Here is a 22848-nt window from a genome sequence, read left to right as displayed (position 1 = left end):
ACCAAGGGATCAAACCCATGTCTCCTGTGTCTCCTGCATGCAGGCAAATTTTTTACTTACTGAGCCACCTGGGTAAATAGTTGGGGAAACAGTAGAAACAGTGGCTGACTTTATTTTTTGGGGCTCCAAAATCATTGCAGATGGTGATTGCAGCTATGAACTTAAAAGATGCTTACTCCTTGGAAGGAAAGTTATGACCAACCTAGACAGCATATTAAAAAGCAGAGACATTACTTTGCCTACAAAGTTCTGTCTAGTCAAGTCTATGGTTTTTCCAGTAGTCATGTATGGATGTGAGAGTTGGACTATAAAGACAGCTGAGTCCTGAAGAACTGATGCTTTCGAACTGTGGTTTTGGAGAAGACTCTTGAGAGTCCCTTGGACTGCAAGGAGATCCAACCAGTCCATCCTAAAGGAGATCAATCCTGGGTGTTTATTGGAAAGACTGATATTCAAGCTGAAACTCCAATATTTTGGCCACCTGTTGCAAAGAGCTGACTTGTTTGAAAAGACCCTGATTCCGGGAAAGATTGAAGGTAGGAGGAGAAAGGGACGACAGAGGATGAGATGGTTGGATGGCATTAGTGACTCAATGGACATGAGTTTGGGTAAACTCTGGGAGTTGGTGATGAACAGGGAGGCCTGGCGTGCTGTGGTTCATGGGGTCAAAAAGAGTCGGACACGACTGAGCAACTGAACTGAACTGAACTGAACTGAGCCACCTGGGAAGCCCATTGCATGTGATACTTTTTCTTAATACCTTAATCTTCATTAAAGTTACTAAACAATTGCCCAGATTTTACTTTAAATTTCTGAGAATCAGGGCAGTTATATCACATTTTCATTTCTATGCCTTAGAGACTTTTGAAGATTTTGATTAAATGAAATAAATGTGTTCTAGTTCAGAGAACTACATCTTCAATTGCTTGTTTAAATTAATGTTGGTAACTTAAAAATACATCTCGACTATTGTGATCATGATAATGAGACTCCTTAAGGATAAGAATAAGCACTGGTGTCAGTTCAGTCATAATCTACATTTGTTAGAGACAAAGAAGGAAAGACATAAGGGGAAGAATGAGAAATAATGATTTTATTTCATGTTTGATACAAAAGTAACATTAAGAAGGACACAAAGAAGTAAAAAGAAAATGATAGAAGTGTTGTCTTGCAACGTTGTGGTGGTGATTGTCGTTAAGTCGTGTCTGACTCATAAGACACCGTGGACTGGAGTACACCGGTCTCCTCTACCCATGGGGCTATATAGGCAAGAATACTGGAGTGGGTTGGCATTTTCTTCTCCAGGCATCTTCCCCACCTCGAGAGGGAACCGAGTGAAGGTGGTCTCCTACACTGCAAGTGGATTCCTTACCGCTGAGCCACCAATAAAGTATATTTTAAAATATCTGTTTATTTTTTTCAAAAGGCCATGCTCGCACTGATCACTTATAAAATTATTAATACTAGTTTAAAACAAGACTAGATTTTACATGTGGGACCTTGACAGAAATGTTAGAAATGAAGAAGAAACAATAGTGACAGACTTTCCTTGGAAGGAAAATACTTGGTAAGTAATGTTCCTCAAGCTTTATTACTTGGCATAAAAACTTGAATAAGTATCAATGTTGTTGGACATTTGAGAGAGTCAATTGAAGATAACATTTGGTAAAGTGTAAGGGACACATATAGAAGGATACAAATATTTAAATAAAATAACTTACCATAATCTATTAATTATTCTTGTATAATATATGATCAACCATGACAAATTCAATATATCATATTATTGCCTTGGGGACAATATGGTGTCAATATTATTGATTTAGATGTGTTAGTTTGAATTGTGAAGTTCTGAGTCCTTTGATGAGTTTATTTCATTGAGCATTCTTTTTTTAATATAAATTTATTTTAATTGGAGGTTAATTACTTTACAATATTGTATTGGTTTTGCCATACATCAACATGAATCTGCCACAGGTATACACGTGTTCCCCATCCTGAACACCCCTCACACCTCCCTTCCCATTACCATCCCTCTGGGTCATCCCAGTACACCAGCCCCAAACATCCAGTATCATGCATTGAACCTGGACTGGTGATTCATTTCATATATGATATTATTGAGCATTCTTTTCATGGTTAGAGTGAGGCCATTGAATTAGGTGAGCGAGTAAATGCTCACTTCATTTAATAACATGATACTGAACTAATGCTGGTTTTTTTTTTTTTTTTTTTTTTAATGTTTTCCTTCTCAAATCTGGGATATGTCTTCCCTTCACAGGGTTTTTGCAATCTCAAGGCTGAGTTAAGTTCATTCAGTTCAGTTGTTCAGTCGTGTTTGATTCTTTGCAACCCCATGGACTACAGCATGCCAGGCTTCCCTGTCCATTACCAACTCCTGGGGCTTGCTGATACTCATGTCCATTGAGTCAGTGATGCCATTCAACCATCTCATCCTTTGCTGTCCCCTTCTCCTCCTGCCTTTAATCTTTCCCAGCATTAGGGTCTTTTTCAATGAGACAGTCCTCCGCATCAGGTGTTCAAAGTATTGGAGCTTCAGCATCAGTACTTAAAATGAATATTCAGGATTTATTTCCTTTAGTATTGACTGGTTTGATCTCCTTGCAGTCCAAGGGACTCTCACAAGACTTCTCCAACACCATAGTTCAAAAGCATCAATTCTTCGGTGCTCAGCCTTCTTCTTCTCAAGCCAGTAGTCATCCATACATGACTACTGAAAAAGCAATAGCTTTCACTATATGGACATTTGTTGGCCAAGTAATGTCTCTGCTTTTTAATATGCTGTCTATGTTGGTCACAGCTTTTCTTCCAAGGAGCAAGTGTCTTTTAATTTCATGGCTGCAGTCACCATCTGCAGTGATTTTGGAGCCTCCAAAATAAAGTCTGCCACTATGTTCATTGTTTCCCCATCTATTTGCCATGAAGTTATAAGACTGTGTGCCATGATCTTCATTTTCTGAATGTTAAGTTTTAAGCTAACTTTCACTCTTCTCTTTCACTTTCATCAAGAGGCTCTTTAGTTCTTTGCTTTCTGCCATAAGGGTGGTATATTCTGCCTAACTGAGGTTATTGATATTTCTCCCAACAGTCTTGATTTTAGCTTGTGCTTCATCCAGCCCAGCATTTCGCATAATGTACTTGGCATGTAAGTTAAATAAGTAAGGTGACAATATATAGCCCTGACATACTCCTTTCCTAATTTGGAACCAGTCCATTGTTCTATATCCGGTTCTAAATGTTGCTTCTTGACTTGCATACAGATTTATCAGGAGGCAGGTAAGGTGGTGTTGTATTTCCACCTAATTAAGGATTTTCCACAGTTTGTTCTGATCCACATAGTCAAAGGCTCTAGTGTATTCACTGAAGCAGAAGTAGATTTTTTTTTAATGGAATCTTCTTGCTTTTTCTATGATCCTGTGGATGAGGGCAATTTGATCTCTGTTTCCTCTGCCTTTTTCTATATCCATCTTGAACATTTGGAAGTTCTAGGTTCATGTACTGTTGAAGACTAGCTTGCAGAATTTTCAGCATTACTTTCCTAGTGTGTGAGATGATTACAATTGTGCGGTAATTTGAACATTCTTTGGCATTGCCTGTCTTTGGGACTGGAATGAGAACTGACCTTTTTAAGTCCTGTGGCCACTGCTGAGTTTTCCAAATTTGCTGGCATATTGAGTCCAGCACTATAACAGTGTCATCTTTTCGGATTTGAAATAGTTCAGCTGGAATTCCGTCACCTCCATTAGCTTTGTTTGTAGTGACGCTTCGTAAGGCCCACTTGACTTCAGACTCCAAGGTGTCTGATTCTTGGTGAGTGACCACACCATCGTGGGTCATTAAGATCTTTTTTGTACAATTATTCTGTGTTTTCTTTCTACCTTTTCTTAATATCTTCTGCTTCTGTTAGGTCCTTACAATTCCTGTCCTTTATTGTGCCCATCTTTGCATGAAATGTTCCCTTGGTATCTTTAATCTTCTTGAAGTCTTTAGTCTTTCCCATTCTATTGCTTTCCTCTAATTCTTTGCACTGATCACTGAGGAAGGCTTTCTTATCTCTCTTTGCTAGTCTTTGGAACTCTCCATTCAGATTAATATATCTCTCCTTTTCTCCTTTGCTTCTCTTCTTTTCTTAGCTATTTTTAAGGTCTTCTGAGACAACCATTTTGTCTTTTTGCATTTAGCTTTCTTCAGAATGGAGAAGGAAATGGCAATGGAAAAGGAAATGGAAAAGGAAATGGCAACCCACTCCAGTATTCTTGCCTGGAGAATCCCATGGACAGAGGAGCTTGGTGAGCTACAGTCCACGGGTAACAAAGAGTCAGACACGACTGAGCGACTTCACTTTCTTCAGAATAGTTATGATTACTGTCTCCTTTACAATGTCACAAACCTATGACCATAGTTCTTCAGTCACTCTTTTTGATCTAATTCCTTGAATCTATTTCTCACTTCCACTGTATAATCTTAAGGAATTTGATTTAGGTCATACCTGAATGGTCTAGTGGTTTGCCCTATTTTCTTCAATTTAAGTCTGAATTTGGCAATGAGTTCATGGTCTGAGCCACAGTCAGCTCCTGGTCTTGTGTTTACTGACGGTATAGATCTTCTCCATCTTTGGCTGCAAAGAATATAGTCAATCTGATTTCGGGGTTGACCATCTGGTGATGTCCATGTGTAGAGTCTTCTCTTGTGTTGTTGGAACTGTGTGTTTGCTATCACCAGCACATTCTCCTGGCAAAACTCTGTTGCCTTTGCCCTGCTTCATTTTGTACTCTGAGTCCAAACTTGCCTGTACTCCAGGTATCTCTTGACTTCCTACTTTTGAATTCTAGTCTCCCATGACGAAAAGGACATTCTTTTTTGATGTTAGTTCAAGTTTGAGTTCCATGATAATTTTAGTTTTCCAATCTGTAACACAATGATATTATCTCCTTTCTCAACTTGCTGAATTAATAACTTGTCCAATACTCAGCTTTATTCTAAGTGTGCTCTTTACAAAACCCAGAACTATCTATTGTTTGTTTCAATTTACCTGTTTCAGGTGTGATGCTTCAGAAATTGTCTCTCATCCACCATGACCTATTTTTGACTGTAGCTATAAGACTAAAGACTGTCCTTAGCAATAATTTACTGAGAATGTTCTATGTGCCAAACACCATGCTAGATACTGAAAATATAAGGCAAACATGACCCACACAGTTCCTGAGCAATTATAATTTAGAGAAAGATACTGATAGGTTCTCAGGAAAGTGTAATGTTGTCGAGAATTGCACCTGATATAGATGATACAGGGAATAGAAACATGTAGAAAAAGTATTTAACTAAACCACTGAGAAGGTGGATGAAGAAATCTTGGCAGTCTAGTGGAAATGACATCTAAGTGAGGCCTGAAGTATGAATAGTAATTAGCCAGATGGAATAAGTCATAAAAAATACATAAAAAAATACATAGGAAATAATATGCCTGAATGTCTGGAAGTAATAGGAAACATGAGATGTTAGAGGAACTGAATATAATTTTATGTGCTGTAGCATTGCGTGTGTGTTTATGTGTGTGTGCATGTATAAAGCCTACCCAGGGAAATACAAAGGTAAATGGAGACCAAATCAAAGTATTTGTTTATAAAAATCACCTTTTGACATTGAAGCAAAATGTCCGATTGCTCACTTTATGGTACACTTCACAAATCTTTCTTCCAGAAATCATAACTACCACATTGAGTCTTGTCCCTTAATACCAAGATTCTAAGAGACCCCTGTTCTCACTTTCTACAGAAGAGAAAGCTTGAAAAAGTGAACACTGTAATGTTTATGTAAAAAGAAAGTAAAGCAGAAAATTGGCAATACTCTCGGTTAATATTATCTGCTCCCTGTGTATTACTAACATGATTTCTCTGAGCAGCAGATATTAAGGAATAAAAATATGTTTTTTCAGGGTTTACTATCAAGTCAAATCATAGATTCAATTTCCAACAAGTTCAAGAATGTTCTGCTTAGCAAAATTAATTCTAGCAAAACATATGTCCATAATACATTAGAAATCATATATATGGCATCTGTTGTTGACTTATTTACTAGAAAATCACCTTCATTTACTGTTACACTGTGAGTTGAGTTATAGAACTAAATAAATGTTTAAACCTCTCTTCTGGGCTTCCTTCATAAACTGTTGTCTGGAATGAGCCTTGTTTTTGGTGGGAATAGTCAGTCTTATCTGTTTAGATCTACTTATTTCTAAGATGACTAACTCATTTTGAATTGATATATTCAAATAAATAAATTTTCTTCTTTCCATGATCCTGAAAAAATCACATTTTAAAAATCTTTCATTGATTTCTAACATTCTGGAAAATGGTCAAATTATTTTAAGTGTTTGTTTTGAATTACTGCTGTTTTTTTGAGAACAATAGACTAATTAATAAAATTCTTAAAAAGGTAACACTGCTTTTCAAGGAGCAGTATAACTATTCAGTTCTATAATTTACTGTAGAAGCATACATTGTTGGTTAAGTAAAGTTTACATACAATGTATTTAATTAGTCCCCCAGACGAATTTAAGGTGTGGATTTCACTGATATAAATTTATTTTACTTAACTCTACGTGATTGTTAGGGTCTTAAATATCCGTTAGTCCATTTTTAAACACTGTGTTGAGGTAGCATTTAAGTAATATTGGTGGCTAAACTGAAAGATTTTTTTTAAATTTTTCAAAATTTTTAGCTTCTGAAATACAGAAATACATAGTGAGTATTAAAAAAATCCAAACCCTGTCAAAGCCCATCAACTAATGCACCCCTCCTGAAAAATATTAATAATTCATGGCCAATGAAGACCTATCTTTTGTAGTTGCCTTCCCTCCTGTGATTCTTTATTTCTTATATTCTCTTCATTGGGATAGCTTTTACTCAGAAGGAAAGAAAAAAAAAAAATCTGTTCTCTAAGACAGTGCTCAGTATTTTAAGTCTTCTCCCTGAAGATTTACAAATACACATGGTTTTAGAAAGAGATCAGAGATCACTTCCCAAAGTACTCACCGGAGCAATAATTTAAGTAAAACACTTTCCTCCTCTATAATGGCTGGGAGGCAGTGTACTGTGGTAGGAAAACACTAGGCTAGTTGTCAAGGGACAAGAGATCTTATTTCAGGTCAAAAATAATAGAGTTTGCTTCTTTGCCTCAATACTTTTTTCTGTCTTTATTCTCCTCATGGGTTTTATTGGTGGAGGAGAATATTTCTAGCTGGTCAAAACAGATTCAAAATGTTTAGTAGAAATATCTGCAAGTATTATAGTTTCCATATAGGTAAATCTGAACAAATAGATGCTGAGAGTTTTAATCTTGTCCTGATTAATTTTGAGATGTTCAGTATAACTGTCTTTACTGCTCTGAGGCATTCATTCAAGGTTAGCTTTTCTAGTCTAAATCCCTCATAGACATATGAGGGATGTGGTTGACAATTCATCCTGAACTAAGTACTTTTATTTGTAAATGATTAAAATATATTCTTTTTAAGTTAAATAAAGAAGAGATTTACTGAAGTGACATTTTAAAAATCGCTCAACTGATGGTTGAGGGGCAAGCTCAGAAAATGGACAAAACTACAGAAACACAAAAGTCTTGTCACAAAACCATTCCACTGAGGAAACCTGTGTGACTAAGAGAGACTAAAAGTTCAGACTATACAACTGTCACTACTTTCCCTGTAAAATGGTTGTTGTGGCTACCACTGCTTCATCTGCCTCAATCCATTCTTTCTACTTATCACTAGCTCCCAATTTGGAGTCCTGGTCAGATACAGGTGAGTATTAGTCTCAGTGATGCTTGAAGGGCTTCTGCTGAAATTATGATGCCTAAAAACCATCAAGTCATGTGTTTCTCTCTCTAAAGAAGCAGTCCTGTTTGCATGATTATCATCCGAAAATACATTTTGTCTTTAATTTTGAGCTGCTAGTGACACATTAGGTCCAAAGTACAAAGATATTGAAATGAAATAGTTTGTAAGTTACTGAACAGCATTTACATTATAGGCTGGTATATAATTTATAAAACTAATGTCCAAAAACATGTAAATTCTATATAGAAATTTGTTATAGAATGTATAATAGGAATTATACATTTTTTATCTCAATAAAAGTAATAAGTCCATGAGCTGAAACCTTCTTAGAGAATAGTTTTTCTTTTTCCATGTTGAATAGGTAAGAATGTTATTTTGTCTTGCTCTCTTATTAATATCTGCCTTAAAGACAAGCCATTTTAATATATTCTAGGGTTAGATATAAAAAGAGATGTATTAATATATAATCCTAACATTCACTTATATAGTAAAATACATAAGTATTTTCTAAAGTTAAAAAGAAAAGAAATATTTGAGCTTAACTCAAATTAACAGAAGATGAGCAGATGCAGAAATAAAACCACAGTAATAGAAAAAAAAACCCTGATATTTTAAGAAATATTTGAGTTTAATGTCACATTAAATTTTAGGAAGATACAACTAGGAATTTCAAAAAATAAAATAAATTATTGGTATATAAAAGTGATACTATTTTTTCTATATTCAAAATTGCAGTATCATAATTCATCTCTATTTAACATTGACTAAGCTGAGAAAAAGGAAAATATCCTCCCATTTCAATAGAATACATGTCTTTGAGCTGGGCTTTGACAGATTGGATTCTATTTGTGTGTCAGAAATGATTTTATTTTGTGACCTTGAACAAGCTGCTTAGGTTCACTGTCTCATAATTTTCCATAAGCATAATGAGTTTAGCATTACTTATTCCTCCATTCTGAAGATTGATTGAAGTGCTCTTTCAAAAACTGATGTATATTAATCTCATTAGTGTTATTTTTAATATTTCATGTCTTCTTTCTAGGATACTTGTGTGAAAATACTTCCACAAGACTTTCAAAGAAAGATCTACACTAATATCTGTGGTTATCATAAATGATAAGAATTGACTTTCACCGTGGAACTCATGTAATAAATAGTACAATCAATCACAAATGGTCTATTCAGAAATTTTGCTCATTAAATTAAACAGTTCATTTCCCAAATTTTATGCTTCATAGAAATTGCTTTTCTGCCTAATCAATCCTGTCATCAACTGAGCAATTATCTTACCCATGGATATTCTAGATGTTTATCTGTCATGAGCTTTAGGTTTCCTTCTGTAGATTAAATATTGTAGTTAAAAAAATGTATATCTCTGCAATCATATTTCTTTATAAAGAATCATTAAGAGTAACAACTTGTCCACTTAATTGTTTGGAGAACTTTCAATAAAGCAACTTATTTAATGTTATTTTCCTTTACAAAAGAATATAATATTGCTTCATTAATATTATAGTATCAGTCTTAGAATATATTTCATAACATTAAACATTTTGAAAGATATGTGGCCTGTAGAAAGGGTGAGGCCAAAAGTTATCAACACTGAAGTTTGATGTTGGCAATGGGGACACCTCTAATCTCACTGATTATTACTTAAATTTAAAACATTAATAGGTTAACAACGTTTACTTTTTCAGGACTCTGGACAATATTTATATACAAATTGTCTAACTTGTTCTAGGTGGGAAAATGTTTCATTTACAATTCTTTTAGAATTTGAAGATTTCTTCACTTGTTAGATAGAGCCTGAAGTGAAATTCAGTTCTATTCTTGAATTCTGTATATCATTAACAGTATTTAATGGCACTCATTTAATGATTTTTTGGGGGAGAGGCTATTACTCAGCTTTATTTTACTTATGTGTAGCACATGATTGGAGAATCGATAAATAATAACTGCTTCAGTGGAGAATGATGGATATATTTATAGGTTTGCTTACAATTTACATGTTCTAGAGTCACTAAGAACCGACTTTCTTTCTTTACGATTTAACTCTATTATTCATATTTTAACATTCCTAGCATGGCTGACAATTAGCATACTAAAGCAGGAGTAAAATGAATCACCAGTCAGTTCAGTTCAGATGCTCAGTCATGTCTGACTCTTTGCGACCCCATGAATTGCAGCACGCCAGGCCTCCCTGTCCAGCACCAACTCCCAGAGTTCACTCAGACTCACGTCCATTGAGTCAGTGATGCCATCCAGCCATCTCATCCTCTGTCGTCCCCTTCTCCTCCTGCCCCCAATCCCTCCCAGAATCAGAGCCTTTTCCAATGAGTCAACTCTTCACATGAGGTGGCCAAAGTACTGGAATTTCAGCTTTAGCATCATTCCTTCCAAAGAACACCCAGGGCTGATCTCCTTCAGAATAGACTGTTTGGATCTCTTTGCAGTCCAAGGGACTCTCAAGACTCTTCTCGAACACCACAGTTCAAAAGCATCAATTCTTCGGCGCTCAGCTTTCTTCACAGTCCAACTCTCACATCCATACATGACTACTGGAAAAACCATAGTGTTGAGTAGACAGATCTTTGTTGGCAAAGTACTGTCTCTGCTTTTCAATATACTATCTAGGTTAGTCATAACTTTCCTTCCAAGGAGTAACCTTTTTTAAAAAAATTAAAAATATCCACAACAGAATAAATTATCAATCACCACCCCCTCTCAAATTTTGGATACTTCTATTTCATGAGCAACTACTGTATCCTAGACATTTTATTTAAAAAATCATTTTATTTAATCCTCAAAACAGCCAAGTATATTGTACAAAGAGCTTGTTTTGTTTGTTTGAGAAGAAGGAGGGAATTTGGCTAAATCACAAGTCACATAGCAAATAAGCGGCATAGATCAAATTAAACGTCAGAGCCATTTTACTTCAAACTCAAGGCTACTTTCAGTTCCCTCTATTATTGGAGATTGGTAATCAATGCAACTTTATCAAGTCATTTGTCTTTTAAAATCAGGAGAAACACAAGAGAGGATAACTAAAAGACAGCAATGCTGTATGGATAGACCTAAACCAGATTATAAAAACTTGCATGTCAATCTTAACACATTGACTAGGACCTTAGGGCTGAACTGAACTGAAAGTCTGACCAGCATGTACAATCCAAAAGTCTAGAGGCTTTGCACTTCAATGACTGCCAATGTGCATCCAGATAAACAACAGGGTAAAGAAAAGTGAGCAGTGTGTCATGAATTTATAAATCAGGGAAAATTACCCAGTGAACTACCTAACAACTCCTATCTCATTTCCTATTCAAATAACATTAAAATGAACAGTAAGAGAAACCTCATGTGTATGTGTGAAAAATAAGAAATATCATATTGGTTCAAAGCATGGTCATTGGAGATACAAGTTACTGGACCACTAATTGAATCCCATTGTGTCGCGGTATTTACTCTTTTACAAAATGAGGATAATATTAATGAAAAAAAATTGGAAGTGGCAAATACTAAATTAATTGTCGTTTTTTTTTCTCTTTTTGTCTTAATGCTCCTAACTTCTCCTTATGAGTTAAAAGTAAGTGACATGTACAGTCCAAAAATATGTGTAAGGAATGAGTGGGAAGGATATAGATGACTAGGTGATGGTAAAAGAGTTTATGGATTTACTTTTGCTAAATAACAATCATGGTTAGCACCAGCAGGAAAGAGAACTCCTTCTTATTTCTTGACTTCCAACAATAATAATATTTATGGCAGAGTTGTTGGGGGTTAAATGAGTAATGTAAAGTGTTGAACAATATTAATATTACTATTTTAATCATCATATTATTAACATTAAGACATATACTATAGGGTTGTTTGGAAATTCAAAGAGATAATAATAAATCTCTTAGCCTAGTGCCAAATAATAATTATATTAATAATAAGTTATTTCTGACATATGTACACAGTCAGACTAACAGTATCTCAACACACACCAGTTCCTCTGTGTTTAACTTTTTCATGTCTTCAAATCAGTAGACTGTTATTTATTGGTTTCAAAACTTACCCAATATTTCATAAAGTACTATCTGATATTTTATGAGAGTAAAATAATGAAAATGTTTATCTAACATTTAGCAAAGTGGCCCCAAAGTCTCCAAATTGGGAACATTTAGTTTGTATGGACATAAAATTTTCAAGTGAAATTGAATTTTTCCTTTTCTAATGGTGCTAGCATTAGTATCAGCTTCCAAAGTTCAAACGGACCAGGTGCTTGTTCTCAGTTGTAGCTTCCAGGTTAGGTCTCTGTTGCCTTCTTGCACATTTCTTCCCTGAAAATCCTCTGAGGAGAGTAAGAGATCATGATACTTCAACATAGATAGCTTCAACTCTGGCAAGATTTATTTCCCAAATCGCAGTGAAATAGCATTACTAAAAACTTCATTTTAAAACACTCCATATAAACACCTGAGGAGTGAGTTTTAAACAGGAGAGCAAAAATAAACAAATGGGACCTAAATTAAAATTAAAGCCTTTTGCATTTCAAAGGAAACCAATAATAAAATGAAAGACATAATAAACGGGATAAAATAATTGCAAATGATATAACTGATAATGTGTTAATACTCCAAACATATGAATAACTCATGCAACTAAATATCAAAAAACAAGCTGATTAAAAGTTGGGCAGATGTTCTGAATAGACATTTTCCCAAAGAAGATATATAGATGACTAACAAACACATGAAAAGATGCCCAACATTATTAATCACCAGAGAAATACAAATCAAAATCACAATGAGATATCACCTCATACTTGTCAGAATAGCTATCATCAAAATATCTAGGACTTTTCATATGGTCCAGTGGTTAACAATCTTTCTGCTAATGTCAGGGACATGAGTTCGATCACTGGCCCAGGATCACTTGCTGCTGAGCAACTAATCCCAGGGACCACAACTACTAAGAGCCTATGAACCATGACTACTGAAGTCCACACACCTTAGAGCCTGTGCTCAGTATCAAGAAAAGCCACCACAATGAGAAGCCTGCATATTGCAACTGGAGAAATCCCATGTGCAGCAACAAAGACCCACTGCACCCCAAAATAAATAAATGAATAAATCTTTTTAAAAAATTCTATAAATAAGAAATGTTGGAGAGGATGTGAAGAAAAGGGAACTCTTGTACAGTGTCGGCAAGAATGTAAAGGTTCAGCCACTATGGAAAACACTATGAAGGTTATCCAAAAATTAAAAATAGAATTATCATGTGATCCAGAAACTTTATTCCTGGGTATTAAAAAAAAATCACTAATTTGAAAAGATGCATGCACACCAATGATCATAGCAGCAGCATTTACACTAGCTAAGATATTGAAGCAACTCAGGTGTCCACCAACAGATAAATGGATAAAGAAGATGTGATACCAATAATGGAAACTTATTCAGCCATGAAAAAGAATGAAATTCTGACATTTGCAACAACACATGGACAGAGGAGCCTGGTAGGCTGCAGTCCATGGGGTTGCAGAGAGTTGGACACGGCTGAGTGACTTGCCTTTCACTTTTCACTTTCATGCATTGGAGAAGGAAATGGCAACCCACTTCAGTGTTCTTGCCTGGAGAATCCCCGGGACAGGGGAATCTGATGGGCTTACGTCTATGGGTCGCACAGAGTCGGACATGACTGACGTGACTTAGCAGCAGCAGCAGCAGCAGCAGCAGATAGACCTAGAGAGTATTATGCTTAGTGAAATAAATCAGAGTAAGACAAATATTGTATGTTATCACTTATATGTGGAATCTAAAAAATACTAAACAAATGGATGTATATAACAAAACAGAAAAAGACTCACAGATGTAGAAAACAAACTAGTGGATACCAGTGGGGAAAAGGGAAGGTGGGAGGGGCAAGATAGGGGTATGGGATTAAGAGATACAAACTAACATGTATAAAATAGATAAGCAACAAGTGCAGCATAGGTACTGTACAGCAACAAGTAGAACACTACAGCACCATTATTTTGTACTAACATTAAATGGAATATAATCTGCAAAATATTGAATCGCTATGCCATAAACCTGAGACTAATAGGATATTGTCCATCAACTATACTTAAATAAATAAAGAGGATGGGAGTAAGTTGAAAGTATACCAACTACAACCTCCATGGGAAATATTGAGTTTACTGTCTGAATCTTCCTTCAAGAAGGGAAGTACAGTCAGTTATTAGTGTCCAACTATAGTGCCTTCAAGATCCTCTTCAGTTTGAGCTCAGATTACACCATCCAGAGGCAGCCCCGGTCAGCACCTGAGAAAAACAGGGATCCCTCATGGGAAACTTTTACTTGGGAGTTCCCCGTTGGGTTGGCCAACACTTCCTCAGATCTGCATCATGATCCAGATTATAGTCTGAAGCTCTCCCTGCCCAATTCTGCTTCTTCTAACATCCCCTATCAGATCTGCATCAAAGTCTGGAGGCTTTCTCTGCTTAACTCAGCTTCTTCACCCTTTTCCAATTTTCCCCTGCAATGATTTACCGTAAGTCACTTGTATTCCAAGTTCTTTCTCAAAGTCTGCTTCTGAGAGGACCAGTCAACATACCTTCTCTGTCCAGTCATTATTCCAAGGGTTTAATACTCAGTTCTTATCCCCACACTCAAAGGCAATGCTGTTTTGACCCCATTTATTACAGGGGCTTCCCTGTAATTTATTATAGGGGCTTCCCTGGTGGCTCAGACAGTAAAGAGTCTCCCTGGAGACTGAAGGAGACCTGAAGGAGACCCAGGTTTGATCCCTGGGTCAAGAAGATCCCCTGGAGAAGGAACTAGCAACCCATTCTAGTGTTCTTGCCTGGAAAATCCCATGGGTTGCAGAGCCTGGCAGGCTACAGTCCATGGGGTCGCAAAGAGTCGGACACGACTGAGTGACTTGACTTTCATTTATTACTAATGTGATTTTCCACTCACTGTTCTCCAGGCAAGCAAGCCCCCTTGGCTTTTCTTCAAACAATCAAAGACATTCCTGCTGCAGAACTTCACCTTCCCCCTGATTGGAAAGCTCTTATACTCTTAGCTAAGATTGGCATCATATGGTGCCTTGCTATCACTCAGGTCTCTGATTAAATATCACATTCTTTAGTTTTGTCTGGATCATTTTTTTAAAAAACATACTCCTTCACTCCATCATCAATAAATTTATTTCTTTAGTCTTAATAATATTATTAGCATTTTAAATGTTATTACTAGCATGTTTGTTTATTGAATGTCTTGCTCCCAAGAGATTAGCCTTTGCTCTTTTGTCTATCACTGCCTCTCTAGAGTTGTGGAGAATGTTTGACAGAAGCAAGTTAGGTAAGTCATATTTACTAATTTAATAATTAAATGTATTATTTTCAGTTTTGGGACTTAATTTCAATAACAACAACAAAAACTATGTGTCTTAGAGACGCTGTATAATTCTCTAAGGTAAGGTGGTTTTTCTATTTACTAAGAACAGTTATAACTACCTCACAGCAATTTATAAGCATTACATAAAATAAAATGAAAGTGAAATATATTTGATGCTCAGTAGGCCCTCAAAGTAGGGAAAACCACTAGGGCATTCAGGCATGCTGTAATTCAAATCTTTATGGTTATACAGTGGAAGTGGCAAATATAGATTCAAGGGATTAGATCTGATAGACAGAGTGTCTGAAGAACTATGGATGCAGGTTTGTAACAGTACATGATTCAGTAACTAGAACCATCCCCCGAAAAAGAAATGCATGAAGACAAAATGGTATTCTGAGAGGGCCTCCCAAATAGCTGGGAAAAGAAAAGAAATGAAAAGCAAAGGGAAAAGGGAAAGAATGCAGAGTTTCAAAGAATATCAAGGAGAGATAAAAAAGCCTTCTTAAGTGAACAATGCAAAAAAATAGGGGAAAACGATAGAATGGGGAAGACTAGACATCACTTCAAGAAAATTAGAGATACCAAGAGAGTATTTTTTGCAAAGATGGGTACAATAAAGGGCAGAAAACAAAAGGACCTAACGCAAACAGAAGAGATTAAGAAGAGGTGGCAAGAATACACAGAAGAACTGTACAAAAAAGGTATTAATGACCCAGATAACCATGATGGTGTGGTCACTCATCTAGAACCAGACATCCTGGAGTGTGAAATCAAATGGGGCTTGGGAGCCATCACTATAAACAAAGCTAGTGGAGATGATGGAATTCAGGCAGAGCTATTTTAAATCCTAAAAAATGATCCTGCTAAAGTGCTACACCATATGCCAGCAAATTAGGAAAACTCAGCAGTGGCCACAGGACTTGAAAAGGTCAGTACACATTCCAATCCAAAATAAGGGCAATGCCAGAGACTGCTCAAACTGCTGTACAATAGCGCTCATTTCACATACCTGCAAGGCAATGCTCAAAATCCTTCAAGCTAGGCTTCAACAGTACATGAACCAACTTTCAGATGTACAACCTGGGTTTAGAAAAGGCAAAGGAACAAGATATCAAATTGCCAACATCTGTTGAATCATAGAAAAAGCAAGAGATTTTCAGAAAAACATTAACTCTGCTTCATTGACTATGTGATTATATTCTTTGTAGCCAAAGATGGACAAGCTCTATACAGTGAACAAAAACAAGACCAGGAGCTGACTGCGGCTCAGATCATGAACTCTTTATTACAAAATTCAGACTCAAATTGAAGAAAGCAGGGAAAACCGCTAGACTATTCAGGTATGACCTAAATCAAATCCCTTAGGATTATACAGTGGAAGTGAGAAATAGATTGAAGGGCCTAGATCTGATAGATAGAGGGCCTGATGAACTATGAAATGAGTTTTGTGACATTTTACAGGAGACAGGGATCAAGACCATCCCCATGGAAAAGAAATGCAAAAAAGCAAAATGGCTGTCTGGGGAGGCCTTACAAATAGCTGTGAAAAGAAGAAAAGTGAAAAGCAAAGGAGAAAAGGAAAGATATAAGCATCTGAATGCAGAGTTTCAGAGAATAGCAAGAAGAGATAAGAAAGCCTTCTTCAGTGATCAATGCAAAGAAATAGAGGAAAAGAACAGAATGGGAAAGACTAGAGATCTCTTCAAGAAAATTAGAGATACCAAGGGAACATTTCATGCAAAAATGGACTCGATAAAGGACAGAAATGGTCTGGACCTAACAGAAGGAGAAGATATTAAGAAGAGGTGACAAGAATACACAGAAGAACTGTACAAAAAGTTCTTCATGACCCAGATAATCATGATGGTGTGATCACTAATCTAGAGCCAAACATCCTGGAATGTGAAGTCAAGTGGGTGTTAGAAAGCATCACTATGAACAAAGCTAGTGGAGGTGATGGCATTTCAGTTGAGCTGTTTCGAATCCTGACAGATGATGCTGTGAAAGTGCTGCACTCAATATGCCAGCAAATTTGGAAAACTCAGCAGTGGCCGAGGACTGGAAAAGGTCAGTTTTCATTCCAATCCCAAAGAAAGGGAATGCCAAAGATATTCAGACTACCGCACAGTTGCACTCATCTCACATGCTAGTAAAGTAATGTTAAAAATCTCCAAGCCAGGCTTCAGCAATATGTGAATCATGAACTTCCTGATGTTCAGGCTGGTTTTAGAAAAGGCAGAGGAACCAGAGATCAAATTGCCTACATCCGCTGGATCATGGAAAAGCAAGAGAGTTTCAGAAAAACATCTATTTCTGCTTTAGTGACTATGTCAAAGCCTTTGACTGTGTGGATCACAATAAACTGGAAAATTCTGAAAGAGATGGGAATACCAGACCACCTGACATGCCTCTTGAGAAATCTATATGGAGGTCAGGAAGCAACAGTTAGAACTGGACATAGAACAACAGACTGGTTCCAAATAGGAAAAGAAGTACGTCAAGGCTGTCTATTGTCACCCTGCTTATTTTACTTTCATGCAGAGTACATCATGAGAAATGCTGGACTGGAAGAAACACAAGCTGGAATCAAGATTGCCAGGAGAAATATCAATAAACTCAGATATGCAGATGACACCACCCTTATGGCAGAAAGTGAAGAGGAGATGAAAAGCCTCTTGATGAAGGTGAAAGTGGAGAGTGAAAAAGTTTGCTTAAAGCTCAGCATTCATAAAACAAAGATCACGGCAACTGGTCTCATCACTTCATGGGAAATAGATGGGGAAACAGTGGAAACAGTGTCAGACTTTATTTTTGGGGGCTCCAAAATCACTGCAGATGGTGACTGAAGCCATGAAATTAAAAGACGCTTACTCCTTGGAAGAAATGTTATGACCAACCTAGACCGCATATTCAAAAGCAGAGACATTACTTTGCCGACTATGGTCCATCTAGTCAAGGCTATGGTTTTTCCTATGGTCACATATGGATGTGAGAGTTGGACTGTGAAGAAGGCTGAGCGCCAAAGAATTGATGCTTTTGAACTGTGGTGTTGGAGAAGAGTCTTGAGAGTCCCTTGAACTGCAAGGAGATCCAACCAGTCTGTTCTGAGGGAGATCAGCCCTGGGATTTCTTTGGAGGGAATGATGCTAAAGCTGAAACTCCAGTACTTTGGTCACCTCATGCAAAGAGTTGACTCATTGGAAAAAACCCTGATGCTGGGAGGGATTGGGGGCAGGAGGAGAAGGGGACGACAGAGGATGAGATGGCTGGATGGCATCACAGACTCGATGGACGTGAATCTGAGTGAACTCCGGGAGTTGATGCTGGACAGGGAGGCCTGGCGTGCTGCAATTCATGGGGTCGCAAAGAGTCAGTCACGACTGAGCGTCTGAACTGAACTGAACTGAACTGAAAGCTTTTGACTGTGTGTGTCACAACACACTGTGGTAAATTCTTCAAAAGATGGGAATATCAGACCACCTTTCCTGCCTCATGAGAAACCTGTATGCAGGTGAAAAAGGAATAGTTAGAACTAGACATGGAAAAATAGACTAGTTCTAAATTAGGAAAGGAGTAAGTCAAGGCATTATATTGTCACACTGCTTATTTAACTCTTATGCAGAGTACATCATGTGAAATGCTTAGATGGATGAAGCACAAACTGGAATCAAGATTGCTGGGAGCAATATCAACAATCACAGATATGTAGATGACATCACCCTAATGGCCGAAAGTGAAGAGGAACTAAAGATTGTGAAAGAGCAGAGTGAAAAAATTGGTTTAAAACTCAACAGTCAAGAAACTAAGATCATGTCATCAGGTCTTAACAATTTATGGCAAACAGATAGGGAAACAGTGACAGACTCTATTTACTTGGTCTCCAAAATCTCTGCAGATGGTGATTGCAGCCATGAAATTAAAAAGACACTTGCTCCTTGGAAGAAAACTATGACAAAGCTAGACAGCATATTAGAAAGCAGAGACATCATTTTGCTGACAAACGTCAATCTAGTTAAAGCTATGGTTTTTCTAGTAGTCATATAAGGATGTGAGATTTGGACCATAAAGAAGGCTGAGTGGTGAAGAATTGATGCTTTTGAACTGTGGTCCTGGAGAAGACTCTTGAGAGTCTCTTGGACTGCAAGGAGATCCAACCAGTCCATTCTGAAGGAGATCAACCCTGGGATTTCTTTGGAAGGAACGATGCTAAAGCTGAAACTCCAGTACTTTGGCCACCTGATGCAAAGATCTGACTCATTTGAAAAGACTCTGATGCTGGAAAAGACTGAGGGCAAGAGGAGAATGGGACGACAGAGGATGAGATGGTTGGATGGCATCACTGACTCAAAGGACATGAGTTTGGGTGAACTCTGGGAGTTGGTGATGGACAGGGAGTCTTGGTGTGTTGAGTTCATGGGGTCAAAAAGAGTCAGACACAACTGAGCGACTGAACTGAACTGAACTGAAGGCACAGGGGTGACTAGAGACTATTTACCCACAAAATTGAAAAGGCAGTAGATAGTACAAATGACTGTTGAATTCTGTTAAACTCTAAGTTCATTTCACTTTGAACAGCTAGTGGTCACTAGGCAGAATGGAATTTAAAGTGATGACCTAGAAATCAGGGGTAGTGTATAACCTGATACACATCTCTTGAGCCTCCCAGTCTGCCAAGAATTTTTAAAAACTCCTTTGATTTTGAAGCTACTATGTCATTAAATATCATTTTGTAAATTGCAGAGAAAAATAATATAGACTGTATATATGCTTAAAAATTTTAAATGTCACTGTAACTACTAGAGAGAGCAATAGTAATTTAGCAAAATCTGACTGCATTTTTTCAAGTCTGGGTATCAGACAGAGAGAAGTTGAAGAGAGAAAATGATTTATTTGTGTCTTCCCTAAAATTAGAATTTTCCTCTTCCCATATCATATTCTGATCCTTCGACCATTCTACTTTACAATGCATATCATCATGTTTTATTACCCATTTAACACATAAGTAATTGTATGATGATGATAATGATACTGTGGCTTTCCCTCTCTTTTCTCAGGGAGCTCTGCAGATAAATTATAAGCGATCGATTCCTGTTGAAGTGAATAGATGGCCTAGTTTTGCTGCAATATTCAAGTTCTTTTCCCTTGCAGTCAATTCCCAGTGTCCCAGTGATTTATCTACCTTTGCTAAATTTCGTGTTCATGTTCTCTTTACCAGTGGCATGGAATTTTAATTAGCTTTTGATAAAATGTATTAGGGTACTTTCTGAACTAGGCATGGAGAAAACTTACATTTTTTCTACCTCTACATGTCAAGATTTCTGCAAACTAGTAGAAGCTAAAAGGCATTAATAGTTTGTGCATTTTTAACTAAAGATATATTGGGCTCAATGTGTGATAATCCCTTGGTTATATCCTGTGAAATCCTAAGTTCCATTAGGTTTCTCAGTGTAACACGATGTGCCAAGGAACACCCAAATATCTGTTTATCATTGTTTTTGCCATTTTATTTAAAAATAATTTGAAAGAGAAAATTTTGCAAATAATTGTAAGAAATAACTGAATATTTTCTGCAGATGTATTAATTTTTAACACTTTCCCACACTTGCGTTATAATCCTCTTTATAAAACCCATAATACTTCACATGCATTTCCTAAAACCAAAGTTGTTCAATTACATATACAGCAATGTGTTATATTTTCTTTAGTGCCATTAAAAATACAACTAGTAATTTTTTAAACATTTTTTTGTGGACCATTTATAAAGTCTTTATCTAATTTGTTACAATATTTTTTCTATCTTTTTTTTTTTTTGGCCATAGGTTTTGGGATCTTAGCTCCCTGACCAGGGATCAATCGAACCTAGATACCCTGCATTGGAAGGTGAAGTCTTAACCACTGGACCTCCAGGGAAGTCCCACAGTTAATAGTTTTATAGAATATTCATGAGCTTTCGTTTTGCTGATGTTTCTCTACCAGTAGATTCAAGTTGTGCATTTGGGGCTTGAACACTATATAAATAATGTATCTTTTTCAGAGTCTTACATCTGGTAGCATATAATCTTTACCTCTTATTCAAGATGTTAATTTTGATTGCTTGGTGTATTAATTATCTATTGTTGTAGAACAATGCATGCATGCTGAGTTGCTTCAGTGCAACCTTATGGACTATAGCCTGCCAGGCTCCTCTCTCCATGGGATTCTCTAGGCAAGAATAGTGGAGGGGGCTGCCATGGCTTGCTCCAGGGGATCTTCCCAACCTAGAGATTGAACCCATGTCTCTTACAACTCCTGCATTGGCAGGCAAGTTCTTTACCACTAGTGCCACCTGGGAAACCCCATCCTAGAACAATAGGGCCCTAAAATTAACATCTTAAAGCACATGCATTTATGGTATGACAGTTACATTGGATCTGCAGTTTAGACTCAACAGGTCTTTTGCTTCAGAATCTTTGCTGTGATCAAGATGTCAGTTGAGGCTGTGATATCATTTCAGAGATCAACTGCAAAAAGATCCCCTTCAAATCTCACCTGGTTATTAGCAGAATTCAGAACCTTGCAGGGCACAGGATTGAGGGCCTCAATTTCTTGCTAGCTATTAGTTTGAGGCTTCCTTCAATTCCAGAGAGCTCTCAATAGGCAGTTTACAGAAGCATCTTAATCAAAGTCAGCAGGGGGAAGAGTTTACTAGCAAGATGAATTATAGCCTTATCTAAGTTTCTCTTACAGGTGATATCCCATAATTGTTTTTGTGTTCTATTGATTTGAATAGCAGTTTCTGTACACATCCTAACAAATATGTTTAGACACACCATGACTACCAGGAGAAGAGTATAATGGGTAGCCATTTAAGAATCTGTCCAATACTGTAAGATTTGTTGTGGTAGTTTTTGATTCCTTCACCACTTAAGCATCTTTCCTTTTGTCATTAGTGAATTTATGAGGTGGGCTATCAGAGACTGTATAAATAACACATTCTACATCAGTTCCTCCAATCTATGGTTTTAGTCAAATAAAGAGTCTGAAACTCAGTACTTGATGCAATCTCAAAAAGGTTAGAATGATTTCTGTTCATTTCCAACGCAAACCATTCAATACCACAGTAATCCAATTCTATGTGCCAAGCAGTAACGCTGAAGAAGCTGAAACTGAACAGTGCTATGAAGACCAATAAGACATTCTAGAACTAACACCCAAAAAAGATGTTTTTTGGGAGACTGGAATGCAAAAGTAGGAATTCAAGAGACACCTGGAGTAACAGGCAAATTGGACCTTGGAGTATAAAATGAAGCAGGGAAAAGGCTAATAGAATTTTGCCAAGAGAACACACTGGTCATAGCAAACACCTATCTCCCAACAACACAAGAGAACACTCTACACATGGACATCACCAGATGGTCAATACCAAAATCAGATTTATTATATTTTTTGCAGCCAATGATGAAGAAGCTCTATACAGCAAAACAAGATGGGGAGCTGACTGTGGCTCAGATCATGAACTCCTTATTGCAAATTTCAGACTTAAATTGAAGAAAGTAGGGAAAATCACTAGACCATTCAGCTATTATCTAAATCAAATCCCTTATGACAATATAGTGGAAGTGACAAATA

This window comes from Capra hircus, chromosome 8, assembly GCF_001704415.2.
Source record: "Capra hircus breed San Clemente chromosome 8, ASM170441v1, whole genome shotgun sequence".
NCBI classification, from domain to species: domain Eukaryota; kingdom Metazoa; phylum Chordata; class Mammalia; order Artiodactyla; family Bovidae; genus Capra; species Capra hircus.
The sequence above is the reverse complement of the archived record's forward strand: the minus strand, read 5'-3'. Positions refer to the sequence as shown.